The 22,501-nt window shown below is 36.4% G+C and overlaps 1 long non-coding RNA gene across 1 annotated transcript in view; it reads left to right on the top strand.

Annotated features, from left to right (window-relative positions):
* LOC142741668 (uncharacterized) overlaps positions 1–20,091 on the top strand; it is a 33,520-nt gene extending 13,429 nt beyond the window's left edge. Inside the window, exons 2-3 of the long non-coding RNA XR_012881236.1 lie at positions 13,041–13,120; positions 15,594–20,091. This is a non-coding gene — a long non-coding RNA (uncharacterized LOC142741668). The remainder of the gene's footprint in view (positions 1–13,040; positions 13,121–15,593) is intronic.
* Positions 20,092–22,501: the final 2,410 nt, after the last annotated feature.

The raw sequence follows: 22,501 nt of genomic DNA, 5'->3' as shown, positions 1-22,501 counted from the left end.
GCGACCGCTGCGACCCCTATAGCTACGCCAGTGGTCCACGGGCCTCTGTCTCAGTCCTCAGCATCGCGCAGCTGAGAACTGAGTCGGCCAGCAGAGGAACGGGCCCCCTTCCCACGCGGGGCCCTTGTGCAGCTGCACCGGCTGCACATGCGGTATGTCCGCCCCTGGATATCGGCCTTCAGCTCGTCTGCATTGTTGGGTTTGGTGTCTCATCTTCCTCTTGACAATATCCTATAGATTCTCTATGGGGTTTAGGTCGGCGAGTTTGCAGGCCAATCAGGCGCGGTGATTCTGTGGTTATTACACCAGGTATTGGTACTTTTGGCAGGGTGGGCAGGTGCCAAGTCTTGCTGGAAAATGAATTCCGCATCTCCATAAAGCTTGTCAGCAGAGGGAAGCATGAAATGCTGGGAAATGTCCTGCTAGACGCTGCGCTGACTCTGGACTTGATATAACACGGTGACCGGCACCAGCAGATGACACGGCCCCCAAACCATCACTGACTGCGGAAACTTCACACTGGACCGCAGGACACTTGGATTGACGCCTCTCCACTTTTCCTCCAGACTCTGGGACCGAGATTTCCAAATGAAATGCAAAATTTACTTTCATCTGAAATCAGGACTGTGGACACTGAGCAACAGACCAGTCCTTTTTCTCCTTAGCCCAGGTAAGACACTTCTGACGTGGTCTCTGGGTCACGAGAGGCTTGACACAAGGAATGCAACAGTTTTCTCCCATGTCCTGGATACGTCTGTGTGCGGCGGCTCTTGAAGCACTGACTCCAGCCGCAGTCCTCTCCTTGTAAATCTCCCCCAGATTCTTGAATGGTCTTTTCTTGACAGTCCTTTCCAGGCTGCGGTTATCCCTGTTGCTTGTGCACATTTTTCTACCACACTTTTCCCTTCTTCTTCCATTAATCTGCTTGGATACAGCGCTCTGTGAACAGCTTCTTTAGTAATGTCCTTTGGTGGCTTCCTCTCCTTGTGGACGGTGTCGATGACTGTCTTCTGGACAACGGTCTAGTCCGAAATATTCCCCATGATTGTGCATGTCACGATCTGTGGGTATGTGGACCCACTAGGCCGTACCACCGTAGCGGGATAGCAGCTGGCCAAACAGTGTACCAAGTCAATGTATAGATATAGTCCAAGCACAAGGGTACCTGTGCTTGGACTATAGTCGTTCAGACAGTAATGGAGGCTCGGCACAGACGGTACCTTGGCAGCAGACACCAGGCGTGGTGTAACACAGCAGGCATGACCGGGGGCACAACACGACTCCAACTTCCTAAGGCACAGGAACAATAGTAGCATGGGATACAGGATACAGGTAGCAGGACAGGGGAACACTGGGAACAGGATAAAACTAAGGGACCATTTGCAAGACTAACACGGGTAAACACAACAATACTCAGGCAATGGTTGAAAGGGTGATCATGAGCTAATTACAGATTTTACTCATGTGTGTGCACTGGCCTGTTAAGGCCTGGCGCGAGCGCGCGTGCGAGCACCCTATGGGAACCAGTGCAGCGATGCGGAAGTGAGTGCTGGTGTCTCTCAGGAGAGAGATGCCGTCCGGCACTCACTTGTCCATTGCCGCGGACGCCGGGGGGCAGGTAAGCACGACGGTTCGCGTCTGTGGACATTACAGTGCAGCCTACTGTACCCGACTGTTAGACCATTTAAAGGCTTAGGAAACCTTTGCAGGTGTTTTGTGTTGATTCGCTTATTAGAGTGTCACACCAGGAGGCGACAATCTTCGACTTTTACCCAATATTCTAATATTCTGAGAGACAAAATTTTATAAGAAAAAAATTCTGGAAATAGATCACTCTGTGTGTAATGGATCTATAGAATATATGAGTTTCATTTTTTTTAATTGAATTACTGAAATAAATTAACTTTTTGATTATATTCTTTGAGAAGGACTAGTATATTATTATTATTGAGTTCTGTGTATGACCAGTATGCATTAAGCTCCTAAGCTCCCCCTAGTGGTGACTGCAGACAGGTAAAATCATATAACTTTATATCTGTGCAGGGGATTTGGAGCTCTGTATCATATGGACATTTGGGGTATATATCTATTAGCATTTTATTTCCATTAAAGGGTTATCGCACCATAGACATTTATAAAAACCAACATTGGGACTCTCAGAATTGGGAAGAACAAGGGTCCCCTGAATATTGAATAGAGAAGTGACCACTCATGTGTGAAGCTCTTTTTAATCAAATTTTTGGTGGAAACCCTAATGCCCTACGAAGCGGTAACATTGAAAGACAGCCCTTGGGTTCTTCAATGGACCCTAAACTGTCTTCCCATTTAAAAGCAAGTGGGAAAATCGTGTTTCTGTGACACTTAGGAAGGTGCCATTTCTTTTTTTCTTTTTTAAACAGCGGGGATCAGGACTGTAGCATTGATTGACAGTAAAACTTCTGTGCACTCTGAAACAATTATATGGGGGCAGGGATGTATAATTGGGAATATTAGCAATTAACAAAAAATGACTTGATTAGATCAACAGTCGTAGTCGCTAATTATTTTGGTAAATTTGTCAATGAGCCCAAATATTACGAGTTTCCTGGAGCAAGAGATGTGATTCTGTACAAAAACAACTTTCTAAGACAAACTTTGAACAAAGCACCAGGAAAATCCCAGGAGACGGGATGAATGGACCATATGGTACCTCACAAACAGAGGGAATTTATGGTCCATTAAAGTTTGTGGCTGCCACATGCTGGGTAGTTTCAGAACAAAATGTTTGTCAATCTATATATAATGCTGTAGCTGCTGCCTGGAATCTGGTGCCAGGGTAAAGGTGCCAACGGGCAAAAGGCACCAAGAGTTAAACACTGGAAAAACTCCATAGTCAATAAAAAATCTGCGAAGTGATAATTACATGTTCATGTATGTAATCACATTGTACTATAATGTATAGTCTAATCTTACACAATTAATGTTTATTTATAACTAGTGCTGCCTTCTAGTGGTGAAAGAGAGAAAAGATAAATATATTGGTATTTCTCCATGAAAAGCAATTACAGTCATAATTAGTATTACCATAATGATACAATGTAACTACTATAATACTGCCCCTATATACAAGAATATAACTACTATAATACTGCCCCTATATACAAGAATATAACTACTATAATACTGCTCCTATATACAAGAATATAACTACTATAATACTGCCCCTATATACAAGAATATAACTACTATAATACTGCCCCCTATATACAAGAATATAACTACTATAATACTGCCCACTATATACAAGAATATAACTACTATAATACTGCCCCTATATACAAGAATATAACTACTATAATGCTGCCCCTATAAACAAGAATATAACTACTATAATACTACTCCTATATACAAGAATATAACTACTATAATACTGCCCCCTATATACAAGAATATAACTACTATAATACTGCCCCTATATACAAGAATATAACTACTATAATAATGCCCCCTATTTACAGGAATATAACTACTATAATACTGCCCACTATATACAAGAATATAACTACTATAATACTGCCCCCTATATACAAGAATATAACTACTATAATACTGCCTCCTATATACAATAATATAACTACTATAAGGGCGGGTTCACACATGGCGGAATTTCACTTAAATTCCGCTGCGGACACTCCGCAGCGTTAATCCGCAGCGGAGCCGTTTCTCCATTGACTTTCACTTTAATTTAGCAGTGTTCGTTTACACGATGCGTACAATTCCGCTGCGGAGCATAGGCTGCGGAGCGGAATTTGGTGTCCGCAGCATGCTCTGTCTGTTGCGGAGCAGTGGCGGACTCATGGCGGAATTTCTCCATTGACTTCAATGGAGATTCAAAGTTCCGCAATGAAGTCCGCAGCTGTCATGCACATGTCATGTGTGCTGCGGATGCGTCTTGCTTTTTTAACTTGACATTTCTTCATTCTGGCTGGACCTATGTATTTCTAGGTCTACAGCCAGACTGAGGAAGTCAATGGGGCTCCCGTAATGACGGGAGCGTTGCTAGGAGACGTCAGTAAATAGTCACTGTCCAGGGTGCTGAAAGAGTTACGCGATCGGCAGTAACTGTTTCTGCACCCGGGACAGTGACTACCGATCCCAATATACATGTATCTGTAAAAAAAAATGAAGTTCGTACTTACCGAGAACTCCCTGTTTCTGTCTCCAGTCCGGCCTCCCAGGATGACGTTTCAGTGTAAGTGACGGCTGCAGCCAATCACAGGCCAAGCACAGGCTGCAGCGGTCACATGGACTGGCGCGTCATCCAGGGAGGTCGGGCTGGATGCCGAAGGAGGGACGCGTCATAAAGACAACGGGCGGTAAGTATGAATTTCTTTTACTTTCACTAGGGAAAGTGCTGTCCCTTCTCTCTATCCTGCACTGATAGGGAGAAGGGAAGCACTTTTCCCGCAGTCCGCAGCAGCTAGTCCGCATCAATTTTCAGCACATTTTGTGCAGATCCGCAGCCGTAATCCGCAACCCGGATTAGGTGCGGCATTGATGCGGACAGTTGCGGAGGAATTCCGCCATGTGTGGTCATGCCCTAATACTGCTCCTATATACAAGAATATATATCTACTATAATACTGCCCCTATATACAAGAATATAACTACTATAATACTGCCCCTTATATACAAGAATATAACTACTATAATACTGCTTCTATATACAAGAATATAACTACTATAATACTGCCCCTATATACAAGAATATAACTACTATAATACTGCCCCCTATATACAAGAATATAACTACTATAATAATGCTCCTATATACAAGAATATAACTACTATAATACTGCTCCTATATACAAGAATATAACTACTATAATACTGCCTCCTATATACAAGAATATAACTACTATAATACTGTCCCTTTTATACAAGAATATAACTACTATAATACTGCTCCTATATACAAGAATATAACTACTATAATACTGCCCCCTATATACAAGAGTATAACTATTATAATACTGCTCCTATATACAAGAATATAACTACTATAATACTGCTCCCTATATACAAGAATATAACTACTATAATACTGCCCCCTATATACAAGAATATAACTACTATAATACTGCTTCCTATATACAAGAATATAACTACTATAATACTGCCCTTATATACAAGAATATAACTACTATAATACTGCCCCTATATACAAGAATATAACTACTATAATACTGCTCCTATATACAAGAATAAAACTACTATAATACTGTCTCCTATATACAAGAATATAACTACTATAATATTGTCTCCTATATACAAGAATATAACTACTATAATACTGCTCCTATATACAAGAATATAACTACTATAATACTGCTCCTATATACAAGAATATAACTACTATAATACTGCTCCTATATAGAAGAATATAACTACTATAATACTGCTCCCTATATACAAGAATATAACTACTATAATACTGCCTCCTATATACAAGAATATAACTACTATAATACTGCCTCCTATATACAAGAATATAACTACTATAATACTGCCCCCTATATACAAGAAAATAACTACTATAATACTGCTCCCTATATACAAGAATATAACTACTATAATACTGCCTCCTATATACAAGAATATAACTACTATAATACTGCCCCCTATATACAAGAATATAACTACTATAATACTGCTTCTATATACAAGAATATAACTACTATAATACTGCCTCCTATATACAAGAATATAACTACTATAATACTGCCCCCTATATACAAGAATATAACTACTATAATACTGCCCATTATATACAAGAATATAACTACTATAATACTGCCCCTATATACAAGAATATAACTACTATAATACTGCTCCTATATACAAGAATATAACTACTATAATACTGCTCCTATATACAAGAATATAACTACTATAATACTGCCCCTATATACAAGAATACAACTACTATAATACTGCCCCTTATATACAAGAATATAACTACTATAATACTGCCCCCTATATACAAGAATATAACTACTATAATACTGCCTCCTATATACAAGAATATAACTACTATAATACTGCCCCCTATATACAAGAATATAACTACTATAATACTGCCCCTATATACAAGAATATAACTACTATAATACTGTCCCTTTTATACAAGAATATAACTACTATAATACTGCTCCTATATACAAGAATATAACTACTATAATACTGCCCCCTGTATACAAGAATATATATCTACTGTAATACTGCTCCTATATACAAGAATATAACTACTATAATACTGCTCCTATATACAAGAATATATCTACTATAATACTGCTCCTATATACAAGAATATAACTACTATAATACTGCTCCTATATACAAGAATATAACTACTATAATACTGCCCCTATATACAAGAATATAACTACTATAATACTGCCCCCTATATACAAGAATATAACTACTATAATACTGCTCCTATGTGCAAGAATATAACTACTATAATACTGCCCTCTATATACAAGAATATAACTACTATAATACTGCCCTCTATATACAAGAATGTAACTACTATAATACTGCCCCTATATACAAGAATATAACTACTATAATACTGCCCCCTATATACAAGAATATAACTACTATAATACTGCCCCTATATACAAGAATATAACTACTATAATACTGCCCCCTATATACAAGAATATAACTACTATAATACTGCCCCTATATACAAGAATATAACTACTATAATACTACCCCCTATATACAAGAATATAACTACTATAATACTGCTCCTATATACAAGAATATAACTACTATAATACTGCCCCCTATATACAAGAATATAACTACTATAATACTGCCTCCTATATACAAGAATATAACTACTATAATACTGCCCCCTATATACAAGAATATAACTACTATAATACTGCTCCTATATACAAGAATATAACTACTATAATACTGCCCCCTATATACAAGAATATAACTACTATAATACTGCTCCTATATACAAGAATATAACTACTATAATACTGCCCCCTATATACAAGAATATAACTACTATAATACTGCTCCTATATACAAGAATATAACTACTATAGTACTGCCCCCTATATACAAGAATATAACTACTATAATACTGCCCCCTATATACAAGAATATAACTATTATAATACTGCTCCTATATACAAGAATATAACTACTATAATACTGCCCCCTATATACAAGAATATAACTACTATAATACTGCTTCCTATATACAAGAATATAACTACTATAATACTGCCCTTATATACAAGAATATAACTACTATAATACTGCCCCTATATACAAGAATATAACTACTATAATAATGCTCCTATATACAAGAATATAACTACAATAATACTGTCTCCTATATACAAGAATATAACTACTATAATATTGTCTCCTATATACAAGAATATAACTACTATAATACTGCTCCTATATACAAGAATATAACTACTATAATACTGCTCCTATATACAAGAATATAACTACTATAATACTGCTCCTATATAGAAGAATATAACTACTATAATACTGCCTCCTATATACAAGAATATAACTACTATTATACTGCCCCCTATATACAAGAATATAACTACTATAATACTGCCTCCTATATACAAGAATATAACTACTATAATACTGCCCCCTATATACAAGAATATAACTACTATAATACTGCCCCTATATACAAGAATATAACTACTATAATACTGCCCCTTATATACAAGAATATAACTACTATAATACTGCCCCTATATACAAGAATATAACTACTATAATACTGCTCCTATATACAAGAATATAACTACTATAATACTGCCCCCTATATACAAGAATATAACTACTATAATACTGCCCCCTATATACAAGAATATAACTACTATAATACTGCCTCCTATATACAATAATATAACTACTATAATACTGCTCCTATATACAAGAATATATATCTACTATAATACTGCCCCTATATACAAGAATATAACTACTATAATACTGCCCCTTATATACAAGAATATAACTACTATAATACTGCTCCTATATACAAGAATATAACTACTATAGTACTGCCCCCTATATACAAGAATATAACTACTATAATACTGCCCCCTATATACAAGAATATAACTATTATAATACTGCTCCTATATACAAGAATATAACTACTATAATACTGCCCCCTATATACAAGAATATAACTACTATAATACTGCTTCCTATATACAAGAATATAACTACTATAATACTGCCCTTATATACAAGAATATAACTACTATAATACTGCCCCTATATACAAGAATATAACTACTATAATACTGCCCCTATATACAAGAATATAACTACTATAATACTACCCCCTATATACAAGAATATAACTACTATAATACTGCTCCTATATACAAGAATATAACTACTATAATACTGCCCCCTATATACAAGAATATAACTACTATAATACTGCCTCCTATATACAAGAATATAACTACTATAATACTGCCCCCTATATACAAGAATATAACTACTATAATACTGCTCCTATATACAAGAATATAACTACTATAATACTGCCCCCTATATACAAGAATATAACTACTATAATACTGCTCCTATATACAAGAATATAACTACTATAGTACTGCCCCCTATATACAAGAATATAACTACTATAATACTGCCCTATATACAAGAATATAACTACTATAATACTGCTCCTATATACAAGAATATAACTACTATAATGCTTCCCCTATATACAAGAATATAACTACTATAATACTGCCCCTATATACAATAATATAACTACTATAATACTGCCTCCTATATACAAGAATATAACTACTATAATACTGCCCCCTATATACAAGAATATAACTACTATAATACTGCCCCTATATACAAGAATATAACTACTATAATACTGCCCCTATATACAAGAATATAACTACTATAATACTGCTCCTATATACAAGAATATAACTACTATAATACTGCCCCCTATATACAAGAATATAACTACTATAATACTGCCCCCTATATACAAGAATATAACTACTATAATACTGCCTCCTATATACAATAATATAACTACTATAAGGGCGGGTTCACACATGGCGGAATTTCACTTAAATTCCGCTGCGGACACTCCGCAGCGTTAATCCGCAGCGGAGCCGTTTCTCCATTGACTTTCACTTTAATTTAGCAGTGTTCGTTTACACGATGCGTACAATTCCGCTGCGGAGCATAGGCTGCGGAGCGGAATTTGGTGTCCGCAGCATGCTCTGTCTGTTGCGGAGCAGTGGCGGACTCATGGCGGAATTTCTCCATTGACTTCAATGGAGATTCAAAGTTCCGCAATGAAGTCCGCAGCTGTCATGCACATGTCATGTGTGCTGCGGATGCGTCTTGCTTTTTTAACTTGACATTTCTTCATTCTGGCTGGACCTATGTATTTCTAGGTCTACAGCCAGACTGAGGAAGTCAATGGGGCTCCCGTAATGACGGGAGCGTTGCTAGGAGACGTCAGTAAATAGTCACTGTCCAGGGTGCTGAAAGAGTTACGCGATCGGCAGTAACTGTTTCTGCACCCGGGACAGTGACTACCGATCCCAATATACATGTATCTGTAAAAAAAAATGAAGTTCGTACTTACCGAGAACTCCCTGTTTCTGTCTCCAGTCCGGCCTCCCAGGATGACGTTTCAGTGTAAGTGACGGCTGCAGCCAATCACAGGCCAAGCACAGGCTGCAGCGGTCACATGGACTGGCGCGTCATCCAGGGAGGTCGGGCTGGATGCCGAAGGAGGGACGCGTCATAAAGACAACGGGCGGTAAGTATGAATTTCTTTTACTTTCACTAGGGAAAGTGCTGTCCCTTCTCTCTATCCTGCACTGATAGGGAGAAGGGAAGCACTTTTCCCGCAGTCCGCAGCAGCTAGTCCGCATCAATTTTCAGCACATTTTGTGCAGATCCGCAGCCGTAATCCGCAACCCGGATTAGGTGCGGCATTGATGCGGACAGTTGCGGAGGAATTCCGCCATGTGTGGTCATGCCCTAATACTGCTCCTATATACAAGAATATATATCTACTATAATACTGCCCCTATATACAAGAATATAACTACTATAATACTGCCCCTTATATACAAGAATATAACTACTATAATACTGCTTCTATATACAAGAATATAACTACTATAATACTGCCCCTATATACAAGAATATAACTACTATAATACTGCCCCCTATATACAAGAATATAACTACTATAATAATGCTCCTATATACAAGAATATAACTACTATAATACTGCTCCTATATACAAGAATATAACTACTATAATACTGCCTCCTATATACAAGAATATAACTACTATAATACTGTCCCTTTTATACAAGAATATAACTACTATAATACTGCTCCTATATACAAGAATATAACTACTATAATACTGCCCCCTATATACAAGAGTATAACTATTATAATACTGCTCCTATATACAAGAATATAACTACTATAATACTGCTCCCTATATACAAGAATATAACTACTATAATACTGCCCCCTATATACAAGAATATAACTACTATAATACTGCTTCCTATATACAAGAATATAACTACTATAATACTGCCCTTATATACAAGAATATAACTACTATAATACTGCCCCTATATACAAGAATATAACTACTATAATACTGCTCCTATATACAAGAATAAAACTACTATAATACTGTCTCCTATATACAAGAATATAACTACTATAATATTGTCTCCTATATACAAGAATATAACTACTATAATACTGCTCCTATATACAAGAATATAACTACTATAATACTGCTCCTATATACAAGAATATAACTACTATAATACTGCTCCTATATAGAAGAATATAACTACTATAATACTGCTCCCTATATACAAGAATATAACTACTATAATACTGCCTCCTATATACAAGAATATAACTACTATAATACTGCCTCCTATATACAAGAATATAACTACTATAATACTGCCCCCTATATACAAGAAAATAACTACTATAATACTGCTCCCTATATACAAGAATATAACTACTATAATACTGCCTCCTATATACAAGAATATAACTACTATAATACTGCCCCCTATATACAAGAATATAACTACTATAATACTGCTTCTATATACAAGAATATAACTACTATAATACTGCCTCCTATATACAAGAATATAACTACTATAATACTGCCCCCTATATACAAGAATATAACTACTATAATACTGCCCATTATATACAAGAATATAACTACTATAATACTGCCCCTATATACAAGAATATAACTACTATAATACTGCTCCTATATACAAGAATATAACTACTATAATACTGCTCCTATATACAAGAATATAACTACTATAATACTGCCCCTATATACAAGAATACAACTACTATAATACTGCCCCTTATATACAAGAATATAACTACTATAATACTGCCCCCTATATACAAGAATATAACTACTATAATACTGCCTCCTATATACAAGAATATAACTACTATAATACTGCCCCCTATATACAAGAATATAACTACTATAATACTGCCCCTATATACAAGAATATAACTACTATAATACTGTCCCTTTTATACAAGAATATAACTACTATAATACTGCTCCTATATACAAGAATATAACTACTATAATACTGCCCCCTGTATACAAGAATATATATCTACTGTAATACTGCTCCTATATACAAGAATATAACTACTATAATACTGCTCCTATATACAAGAATATATCTACTATAATACTGCTCCTATATACAAGAATATAACTACTATAATACTGCTCCTATATACAAGAATATAACTACTATAATACTGCCCCTATGTACAAGAATATAACTACTATAATACTGCCCTCTTTGTAAATCGTGAACAGAACATGTTGCGGGTTTTCCTTCCCCCCTTCTCCTTCTTGTTAGACAGGACTGACCCTTGGAAGACCTGAATGACATTATAGACTTGAGGTAGACACGTTGATCCGCCATTGGCAGCATTATGATTATCTTGTTATATCTGACGGTTACTTCTCGCCAAGTTCCTTTATATTAAAAGTGAGCGTGAAATTTCTAAACAAAGAGGGAGGGTCTGGCAGTGACAATGGGATGGGGCCCTCTGACAAGACGAGAACATTCGCTATACTTCATTACACATTCATAAAATTTGGAGCCGGCTTTGCAGGGGAGAATGAAGTGGAGGGGAAGAATCTGACAGCTGCTTTTGGAAATAGAGATTGCACATTAGTGTAGAATTTAAGGGCTTTGCCTCTCTCATTAATAACCGGAGCTGTCTGTGGGAATCCTTCTCCAAAGAGGCAACAGGAGAGAAATATCTCCAGCCTTATTACCATGCGCCTTGTTCCGGAGCTCACACCAAGGATGTCTTGTGTTACTCAAGTGCTCCGTACATTTGCATGCAATACATCTTATAAACTTTGAATACCATTATCTTCCGAGTGAAGTGGTTTTTGTCTTTGGTCTTCTGGGTTAAAATGGGCTGACAAATTAAGAAAAGAACCTATAGAACATCACTCCTTTGTTTTGTAGAAATATGAGCTGCCTCTTGTTACCACTAGGTGGCGATGTGTGAAATTTACTATTCAGATCAATCCGATCCATAAGCAGTTGCTTACAGATCACCCCCTAGTGGTGGCTTCAGGCAGATGGGATTTTAAAAAAGTTGCGTGGTTGGGAGGGTGCCAGTGGAGCTTATATTAGGAAAATGTTCCTAGTTATTTGTGCTGGGGGGGGGGGGGGGGGCGGTGCTTAGTCAGACAAGGGATTGTTCAGATGGGACTACCCCTTAAAGGAATCAGGTACCAGCTTTACGATTGTTGCATTTACTTCTTGTGGCTATTGAAGCGTTTTTTTATAAAGACGTGTTCTGCAACCAAATAATAAAAAAAATAAAAAACAAGAAAAAGTTAAAAAATTCTAACATTTCAGTTTCAGGGAAGTTTGGAGATTTGGAGAGCACAGGACTCAAGGAAAGAATTTGGAGGTTTCAAAAAGTTTTCCAATTAAAGGTAAATATCACATTAGAGGTGAATCAGGAGACACACAGTCATGAGAACAGATGGGACCTGTTCCATGTTCCCCATGAAGTGTCACTCAATGGGAAATTAAATCCCATGCGGAGAACAAGGCCATCTTGTTCTGGAGATGGATAAGGGGCGTCACCTGGCAGCCCCTCGCTAATCTCATGTAAAAAAAAAAATGTGCTTCATTCATGCCCAGGTTCTGAATGGAGAATTATCGCGCATGCTCCACCACCAGTCTATTGAAACTCCTCCTAGCCTTTAGGCTGGGTTCACACGACCTATTTTCAGACGTAAACGAGGCGTCGTTTGACAGCTGTCAAACGACGACGCGTAAATGGACTGCCTCGGCAAAGAAGTGCAGGGCACTTCTTTGCCACGTAATTTGAGCTGTTCTTCATTGAACTCAATGAAGCACAGCTCAAGATTTACGAGCGTCTCAGAGCGTCTCAGACGCCTCGTAAATTACGAGGAGGAGCATTTACGTGTGAAACGAGGCAGCTGTTAACAGTCTGTCTTTTCACACGTAAATGCCTCTCATCGTGTGAACATACCCTTAGGTTATGCGGCTGGGTGGACCCCGTTTTAGCGATCTATGTGGGTCCCAGCAGTTGGACCCCCATGAATCTAACATTTTTCGTCTATTCAGTGGAAAGGTGATAAATGTTTTTTGATGGTATATCCCTTTAAACAAAATTTTTTTACAAATTTAGTCTTATTGGGTTTTCTTTGTTAGGGTATGTGCACACGTAGTGACCAAAAACATCTGAAAATACAGAGCTGTTTTCAAGGGAAAACAGCCCCTGATTTTCAGAAGTTTTTTGAGCAACTCGCATTTTTCGCGCCGTTTTTCGTGCCGTTTTCGCGCCGTTTTTTACGTCCGTTTTTGGAGCTGTTTTCATTGGAGTCTATGAGAAAACAGCTCCAAAAACGTCCAAAGAAGTGTCCTGCACTTCTTTTTACGAGGCGTAATTTTACGCGTCGTAATTGCCGTACGACGCGTAAAATTACGCGTCGTGGGAACAATACAGCGTTATACCCATAGAAAGTAATGGGCAGATGTTTGACAACGTATTTGAGACGTATTTTCAGACGTAAAACGAGGCAAAAAACGCCTCGTATACGTCTGAAAATAGGTCGTGTGAACCCAGCCTTAGGGTTTCCTATCCAGGACCATGATTTAGTTTAAGATATCGCCCAAGCATCTCCAAAACTAAACTGATCCTCCAGCATCAGATTGCCACAGAACATGTTATGTCAGATTCAAATGACTTGGAATTAGTGATAAAATATGCAGATGTAGCAGAGCTGAGTTCAACTTAAAAAACATAATATGACCGATCCAGAGCAGAAGGTAGAATATGGTCACTGTGTGATATTAGGTCATGTGCGCTGCTTACACACAGAATGAATAGAGATAGAATGGATATTCTAATTTTGCTTTGAAGTGTTGCCTTTCCAAAAAATTAAAATGTTGCAAGATCCCTGCGATAGATTGAAGACTGAAAAGCATAAAATGTAAAAAAAAAAATATATAAAAATCAAAAAATATTATCATTAATAATAATAATTATTATTATTATTAACAATAAAACAATAATACAATTAATAATAATAAAAATAAAATAATAATCATAATAGTAACAGTAAAATAATAATAAAATTAATAAAAATAAAATAATAATAATACAAATAATAAAATAATAATAATACAAATAATAAAATAATAATAATAATAATACAATGAGAATAATAGTAGCAATAATAATAATAATAAAAATAATAATAATAAATCTAATAATACAATGATTATACTATATTATTAATATAATTTTATTAATATTATTATTATTTATTTTTTATTGAGACTGGCCCATCGACTGCCTGATCGCCCTGGGTCCAGCTTCAGAAACCCCCGACGATCAGCTGTTATGGCTGGGGGAAGTTCGGCTATACATTTCAGCCATACGTGTCCTCTGTAGGGAAGTAGTATTACATTCCGGCTATTCAAATGAACAACCGACCAATGATATACATGGCTAGGCCGCTAGAGAGTGAGAGTTAATCTTTTTTAGCGCTTTCCTCTCTGGCTCATAGAGGGCGGTCTATATAACGTCCATACACGTAACACGAAATGTTGCAGATTTTTCCCCGCGTATCGGCAGTGTTTCCACAGCATTTCCGCAATGTTTCTGCAGCAAAATCCAAGAGTGTTACGTGTGGATTTTGCTGTGGATTTCACCCCTTCTACATTGAAAAGGGTGAAATCTGCAGTGAAAATCCACAGGAAAATATTAAATAAAAATATCAAAAATGGTCAATGAATGCAAAATGACATAGTTATTCTAAAAAAACAAAAATGATATAATGAAATGAAAAATAAATAAATTTAAAAAATAATTAGAATTCTGGTTTAAATATTAAAGAGGTTCCTGACACTGAGTGGGGATTTTTTTTCCAGGTTATTCCCACGACGAGATCTTATGACGGAGAAATCTGCCTGGATCCATGACACATTTCTGCTGATCCTCATAATATTATCGGCTGAGGTAATATCATGACACAAGGAGCCGGACCGCTGCCTGGAATCGGTTAAAGTCACATTGGGCGACACGGTCCATGTACGCTGACGTTTTTGACTCTAATCGTCTTTGATGGATCCATCAATTAATTAGAGTTGAGCTAATGATTCCGGGCGACTGAGCAGATATACAGTATGCTGCGGTATGTAAGTGATATACAACAGGCCGTATATAGACCAACACGAGGCGTCAACAAGAGGGACAAAAATAGACGAATTACAACAATGGAGAAAGTCTTTTTTTTTTTGTCTTGAGAAAAAAAAATTGTATACAAATTTTAAAGCAAATTATAATTTCACGTATCATTTTCCGACCAGAAGTCACGAGTTAAGTTATGTTAAAATGCTACAGGTCTGCCATCTTATTTTTTATTTTCTGCCGCGAACACCCAAATTTCTGCCACGGATAATGTTTATCCGTGATTTTTCATCGCAATATTCACAGCAATAATCATGTCGCAGAATTTGGAATCCAGAGTGTAGATTAATCATTCCGTGCAAATATTTTCCTAAAATGCCCCATTAACATGTCCTGAACAAGTGAACAGTGCCCTAGGGTGCCCGTACACGTAGCGGCCGTGTTGCGGTTCTGCGGAGTGTCTTCAAGTCATGCGGTAAATGCCGGAAGCACAGCCACTGCGTGTACGCACAACCTTAGCTTGAGATGTGTCCATTGCAGACCCCAAAATTTTGCCAGGAGCCGTCTAAACACCAATATAGGACTCACTTATTCATGACTACAAGGGTACCGTACATGTAACGCCTATGGAAATGCACAACCGCGTGTGTTTACTGCAAATTGCCATGGTTACGTGATCGTTTTTTGATCACGCGCCACACTCCGCAGCACGGTCTTTACGTATACTTGCCCCATAATGGAACGCATTGATTTGCACCATATGGGCTACCCAGAGCGACCACAACTCAAAGTGATGGATGAATGATCCTTCGTTTGGATAACAGTCCAACTACTACAACAGACGTAAGCGGTGGTCTCTCCAGTTAAACTATTATAAATTTTACGTGTGTGGTCATTCTCCATTGAAATTAATGAGTTACGAAAATGTCTGGGTGCCCGCAGCTGGAGGTTTCTATCAATTTTAATGGAGAGTTGAACACGACACTCCTGTTCTGGAAATTGGTGGAGCGCTACCCGTCACACTCCTCATACAGGGCAGAAGTCACGTAATGTAATTTGGTTCCCTCAAGATGGCATGATTCAAGACTATCTGTAAATAATGTATGGCATTGACCTTCACTTATGTTGAGGGTCATGAGTGCAACTTTTTTTGCTTGGCCCTATTATAAAGAGTTGTGTCAGTGACCTTCTTACATACACAATCCAGCCATGAGTGTTGACTACTTTTCCATTTTCTTATCTCCAAATGTTCTTTATTTGTAATTGTCAATACATAGAGCGTCTCTCACACTGGAGGACCCGGTACGTCCATGCAGGATCAGGCAGCCCACTAATTTCCATGATTATCGTGTAATGCTTCATCTCCCCTGTGGTGGCGCTGCTGGGAAACTTAACACTTGATGTTGGGTTCCTCCTCCCATTACAGCTGATTGTTGCAGGTACCAGAAGCGGAAAATCTTCTAACAAAAATAAATTGTCCAAAGCGGACAACCCCATAAATGCTTACTGTCTGATAACTCTATATAAATAGGATCGTTTGTTGTCTATTACGGGTACTGTATGGGGTCCTCGGAACCCTCCAATATGCTCTAGGCCTAAATAATTGAGATATCAGCTAAAAACTTTAATAATATTCAGTATCGTTGTGATGGTCTGATGTTTGCTGTTATTCTAGAGTTAAAAATATCTCCTACCAAAATACCACCCATGCCCAGCCTCATATTGGATGATACCGTGAGCGATATCTTCTATTGCCCCCCCCCCCCAATATGATGTATGATTATACAGCGTAAATAACCATACCCTACAGTGCTTAATTAAATGTACCATACAGTATGGTGCCCAAATACAGCGCCATAGATTGGTCAAATAAAGGTGCAATACAATTGCCTAAATAACAATGCTATACATTGCTGCCACCTGCACTAATATTATTGTGCAGCTCTTACCAGTATTCTTTTACTTGTCTATTCCGGCATGTTGTATCACCATTTTAATCTGAATAGATCCTCCAGCATCAGATTGCCACGGAATATGTGATGTCAGATTCAAATGACTTGGAATTAGTGATAAAATATGCAGATGTAGCAGAGCTGACTTCAACTTAAAAAACATAATATGACCGATCCAGAACAGAAGGTACAATATGGTCACTGTGTGATATTAGACCATGTGCGCTGCTTACACACAGAATGAATAAAGACAGAATGGATATTCTAATTTTGCTTTGAGCTTTCTGCCTTTACAAAAAATGGTAATGTTGCAAGATCCCTGCGATAGATTGAAGACTGAAAAGCATAAAATATCAAATATATATATATTATACTAAAGAGCTTTTGTTACCTTTTTTATTATTCTATTTTTATAAAAAGAGAAAAGTAGTGCTAAACAATGTAAATACCCCCATATAGGGACCACATAATACCACCACCATACAGTGCTCAAATAATATTACCATACAGAGCCCAAATAATACCACCCTACAGAGCCCAAATAATACCACCATACAGAGCCCAAATACTACCACCATACAGAGCTCAAATAATACTACCCTACAGAGCCCAAATAATACCACCCTACAGAGCCCAAATAATATCACCATACAGAGCTCAAATAATACCACGATACAGTGATTTAATGACAGCTCCATATATCAAGTATTCTAATAACAGAAATAATACTGCTATACAAATAGTATTTATGGTGATCACACGCCTCGAGTACCAGTTTCATTGTGGCATCCCCTTCAGCAGGGGCAGCTGATTCACCCTTGTGCTAACCCTGGCAGCATAGTCTACACTGCAAGTTGAGCAAAGATGTTACGATACCAAGGGGCTGAATTTGGACCACCACTTTCTGGTGTCAATCAAATATGACACATCCCTTCCCCAACTTCAGACGGAATGTCGACCCTAGAAGAACCGATGAACTTATTTCTGAACTTTTTTTTAATGCGGATGCCCTTCCCCCTATATGAATGGTGTATACATGGTCATACCCTCTCACTCACACACATACCTTAGATTGTGAAACCCACTGAGCTGTGAGGACTAGTTTAGAAAAATAAAAAAAAACTTTTTATCCTGTTACCTGGCAACACGGTGCCCACCGCACAACTTCTCCAGATCACATCGTGGGTCGGAGGAGCAGATCCGCACTTCTTGCCTGCTCGGGTCTTTTATGCCTCTAATCACAGGTGTAATTACACGTTATTATCACGCTCTCGCTATGTTTTGTTCCGCGCCTTTTACATGACAGTGACAAGGTCATGGGCCGTGACGTCAGCAGTTCCATCTCTAAACCAATTTTTCCATTTTATGTTTTTTTTTTTCCTTTTTATTTTGAATCTAAGATTGGTAATATGTGGCTGATACTCTGATGAAATGGGGAGGACGTTCCTTCTGATAGATTTAATTATGGAGGAGGGTCAATGAGTCTTTCTTTTTTTTTTTCGGATTCTCCATTGAAGGCATGGGAATTATTTCAATTTTTAAAGTAATAAGAGACATTGCTGACAGTGACATATTGAGAAAAGATGGGGCCCCATAAGAAATATCAAACCAGTCCCCCCTATTATGATTCCAGGCCCCCCCCCTTTTCTCACCCTTTCCATGAAACTTGGGCCAATTCCCCACCTCTTGCTTTCTAACCATGTATCTCCTCTAGAAAGGGTTTCCTTCATAGAATCTAGCCACTCCCGAAGGAGCATATGGGATGAGACCAACCAGGGCGGAACCCTCCTCTCTCCGAGGGCCCATAGCCCATGTGGTCTGCCTCTATAGTATGTATGCTATTGATTGCTGTAATATAACATCTATTGCCATGGATCTAGAAGTAAGATATAAAAGAAGAGAGAGAAGACTGAAAAGTCTCTCCCAAGAATGGATGAGGGTGCCTAGTAGTGGTACTGGAGCTAGCTTAGCTATGGGGTGCCTAGGGGTGGCCTAAACTATAAGTGAACTGGGCAGTTGGGTACCTAGGCATAGAATTACCCCCTTATAGACCACAGCAGAAAAGGAAACTTTTATTCCTTGCACATGGTAGAGCTTGACTGGTGGACCCACATATGAACCTCACAATGGAGGAGATGAGATCTGAGCTACTCACATGAACTCCACCCTATCGAGATGATCCGGCAGAAATCTGAGACTTGTTAGTCCATTCATCAGAATATCGTTACCTAATGTTTATACCTACTACTACTTTATTACTTGTTATTATGTTACTATAGTATTATATTATTATGACTTTTTATGTTACTGTAGTATATTATTATAAGTTGCTATGTTATTATAGAATATTAATATAACTTTTTATTATATTACTATGGTATACAGAACTATTATTAGTTTTATTATGATTACATATAATGTTACTAAAATATATTATCCGTGTTATTATGTTGCTATGTTACTATAGTATAATACTAATATTAGTTGTTATTGGATTACTATAGTAAAATATTATTATTAGCTGTTGTTACTGTTGTCTAAAAAATAATAAAAGTTGGTATTATGTTAGTATAGTATATTATCAGTTGCCATGCTATATTAGTATAATATTATTAGTTATTATTGTGTTGTTGTTATTATTATATTATTAGCATCATTTTTCAATTATTATTATAATATAATATTATTAGATCTTATATTATAGTATGTTACTAATTATTTTCTTAATATAGTATTATAATAATAATTATTATTATTAGTTATTATTATTATTATTATTAGTTATTATTATTATTATTATTAGTTATTATTATTATTATTATTATTATTAGCTGTTATTGTTTTGCTTCCTCTTTATGGTAATGTTTGATAAGTCATTACTATCTGTTATTAAAATCTGTAATTATGGAGAACTTAAAGTTGGAATTCTTTTCTAGACTTCACTTGTGTCCATCTGCACTGTATGGACTGTAGATGTCTCTATAGAGACGGCCCGGAGCTGCTGCAAGGAAGATTCTGCTTTCCAGATGAGTTCAGCTTCTTACAATCCTCAGGTTCCTGATCTGTCAGGTTTGAGGGAAGCTCTCTTGATTTTTCTGACAGTTTTATCCAGTAGAGTAAGTGCACCAGGGGGTACAATACAATTCACCATCCAGGCACGTCCCACTGACTTCAAGGCATCTGTGCCGGGAAACTGCCGCCTGGGATTGTTGGTCAGAAATAAACACAAAATATCACAAAAAAACTACTATTTAGAATAAAATACAAAAAACCCAATCAGGATATTGTAAAAAGGTCAATCTCATATATGTGCGCTATTAAAGTACAGCAGTTATTCTATCTATCTATCTATCTATCTATCTATCTATCTATCTATCTATCTATCTATCTATCTATCTATCTATCTATCTATCTCATATCTATCTATCTATCTATCTATCTATCTATCTATCTATCTATCTCATATCTATCTCATATTTATCTATCTATCTATCTATCTATCTATCTATCTATCTATCTATCTATCTATCTATCTATCTATCTATCTATCTATCTATCTATCTATCTATCTATCTATCTCATATCTATCTATCTATCTCATATCTATCTCATATCTATCTATCTATCTCATATCTATCTATCTATCTCATATCTATCTATCTATCTCATATCTATCTATCTATCTATCTATCTATCTATCTATCTATCTATCTATCTATCTATCTATCTATCTATCTATCTATCTATCTATCTATCTATCTATCTATCTATCTCATATCTATCTATCTCATATCTATCTATCTCATATCTATCTATCTATCTATCTATCTATCTATCTATCTATCTATCTATCTATCTATCTCATATCTATCTATCTATCTATCTATCTATCTATCTATCTATCTATCTATCTATCTATCTATCTATCTATCTATCTATCTATCTATCTATCTATCTATCTCTCATATCTATCTATCTATCTATCTATCTATCTATCTATCTATCTATCTATCTATCTCATATCTATCTATCTATCTATCTATCTATCTATCTATCTATCTATCTATCTATCTATCTATCTCATATCTATCTATCTATCTATCTAATATCTATCTATCTATCTATCTATCTATCTATCTATCTATCTATCTATCTATCTCATATCTATCTATCTATCTATCTATCTATCTATCTATCTATCTATCTATCTATCTATCTATCTATCTATCTATCTATCTATCTCTCATATCTATCTATCTATCTATCTATCTATCTATCTATCTATCTATCTATCTATCTATCTATCTATCTATCTATCTATCTATCTATCTATCTATCTATCTCATATCTATCTATCTATCTATCTATCTATCTATCTATCTATCTATCTATCTATCTCATATCTATCTATCTATCTATCTATCTATCTATCTATCTATCTATCTATCTATCTATCTATCTATCTATCTATCTATCTATCTCATATCTATCTATCTATCTATCTATCTATCTATCTATCTATCTATCTATCTATCTATCTATCTATCTATCTATCTATCTATCTATCTATCTCATATCTATCTCATATCTATCTCATATCTATCTATCTATCTATCTATCTATCTATCTATCTATCTATCTATCTATCTATCTATCTATCTATCTATCTATCTATCTATCTATCTATCTATCTATCT

The sequence above is a fragment of the Rhinoderma darwinii genome, chromosome 2 (genome assembly GCF_050947455.1).
Source record: "Rhinoderma darwinii isolate aRhiDar2 chromosome 2, aRhiDar2.hap1, whole genome shotgun sequence".
Lineage (NCBI taxonomy): Eukaryota > Metazoa > Chordata > Amphibia > Anura > Rhinodermatidae > Rhinoderma > Rhinoderma darwinii.
Note: the sequence above shows the minus strand (reverse complement) of the source record. Positions and strands in the feature narration are given on the sequence as shown.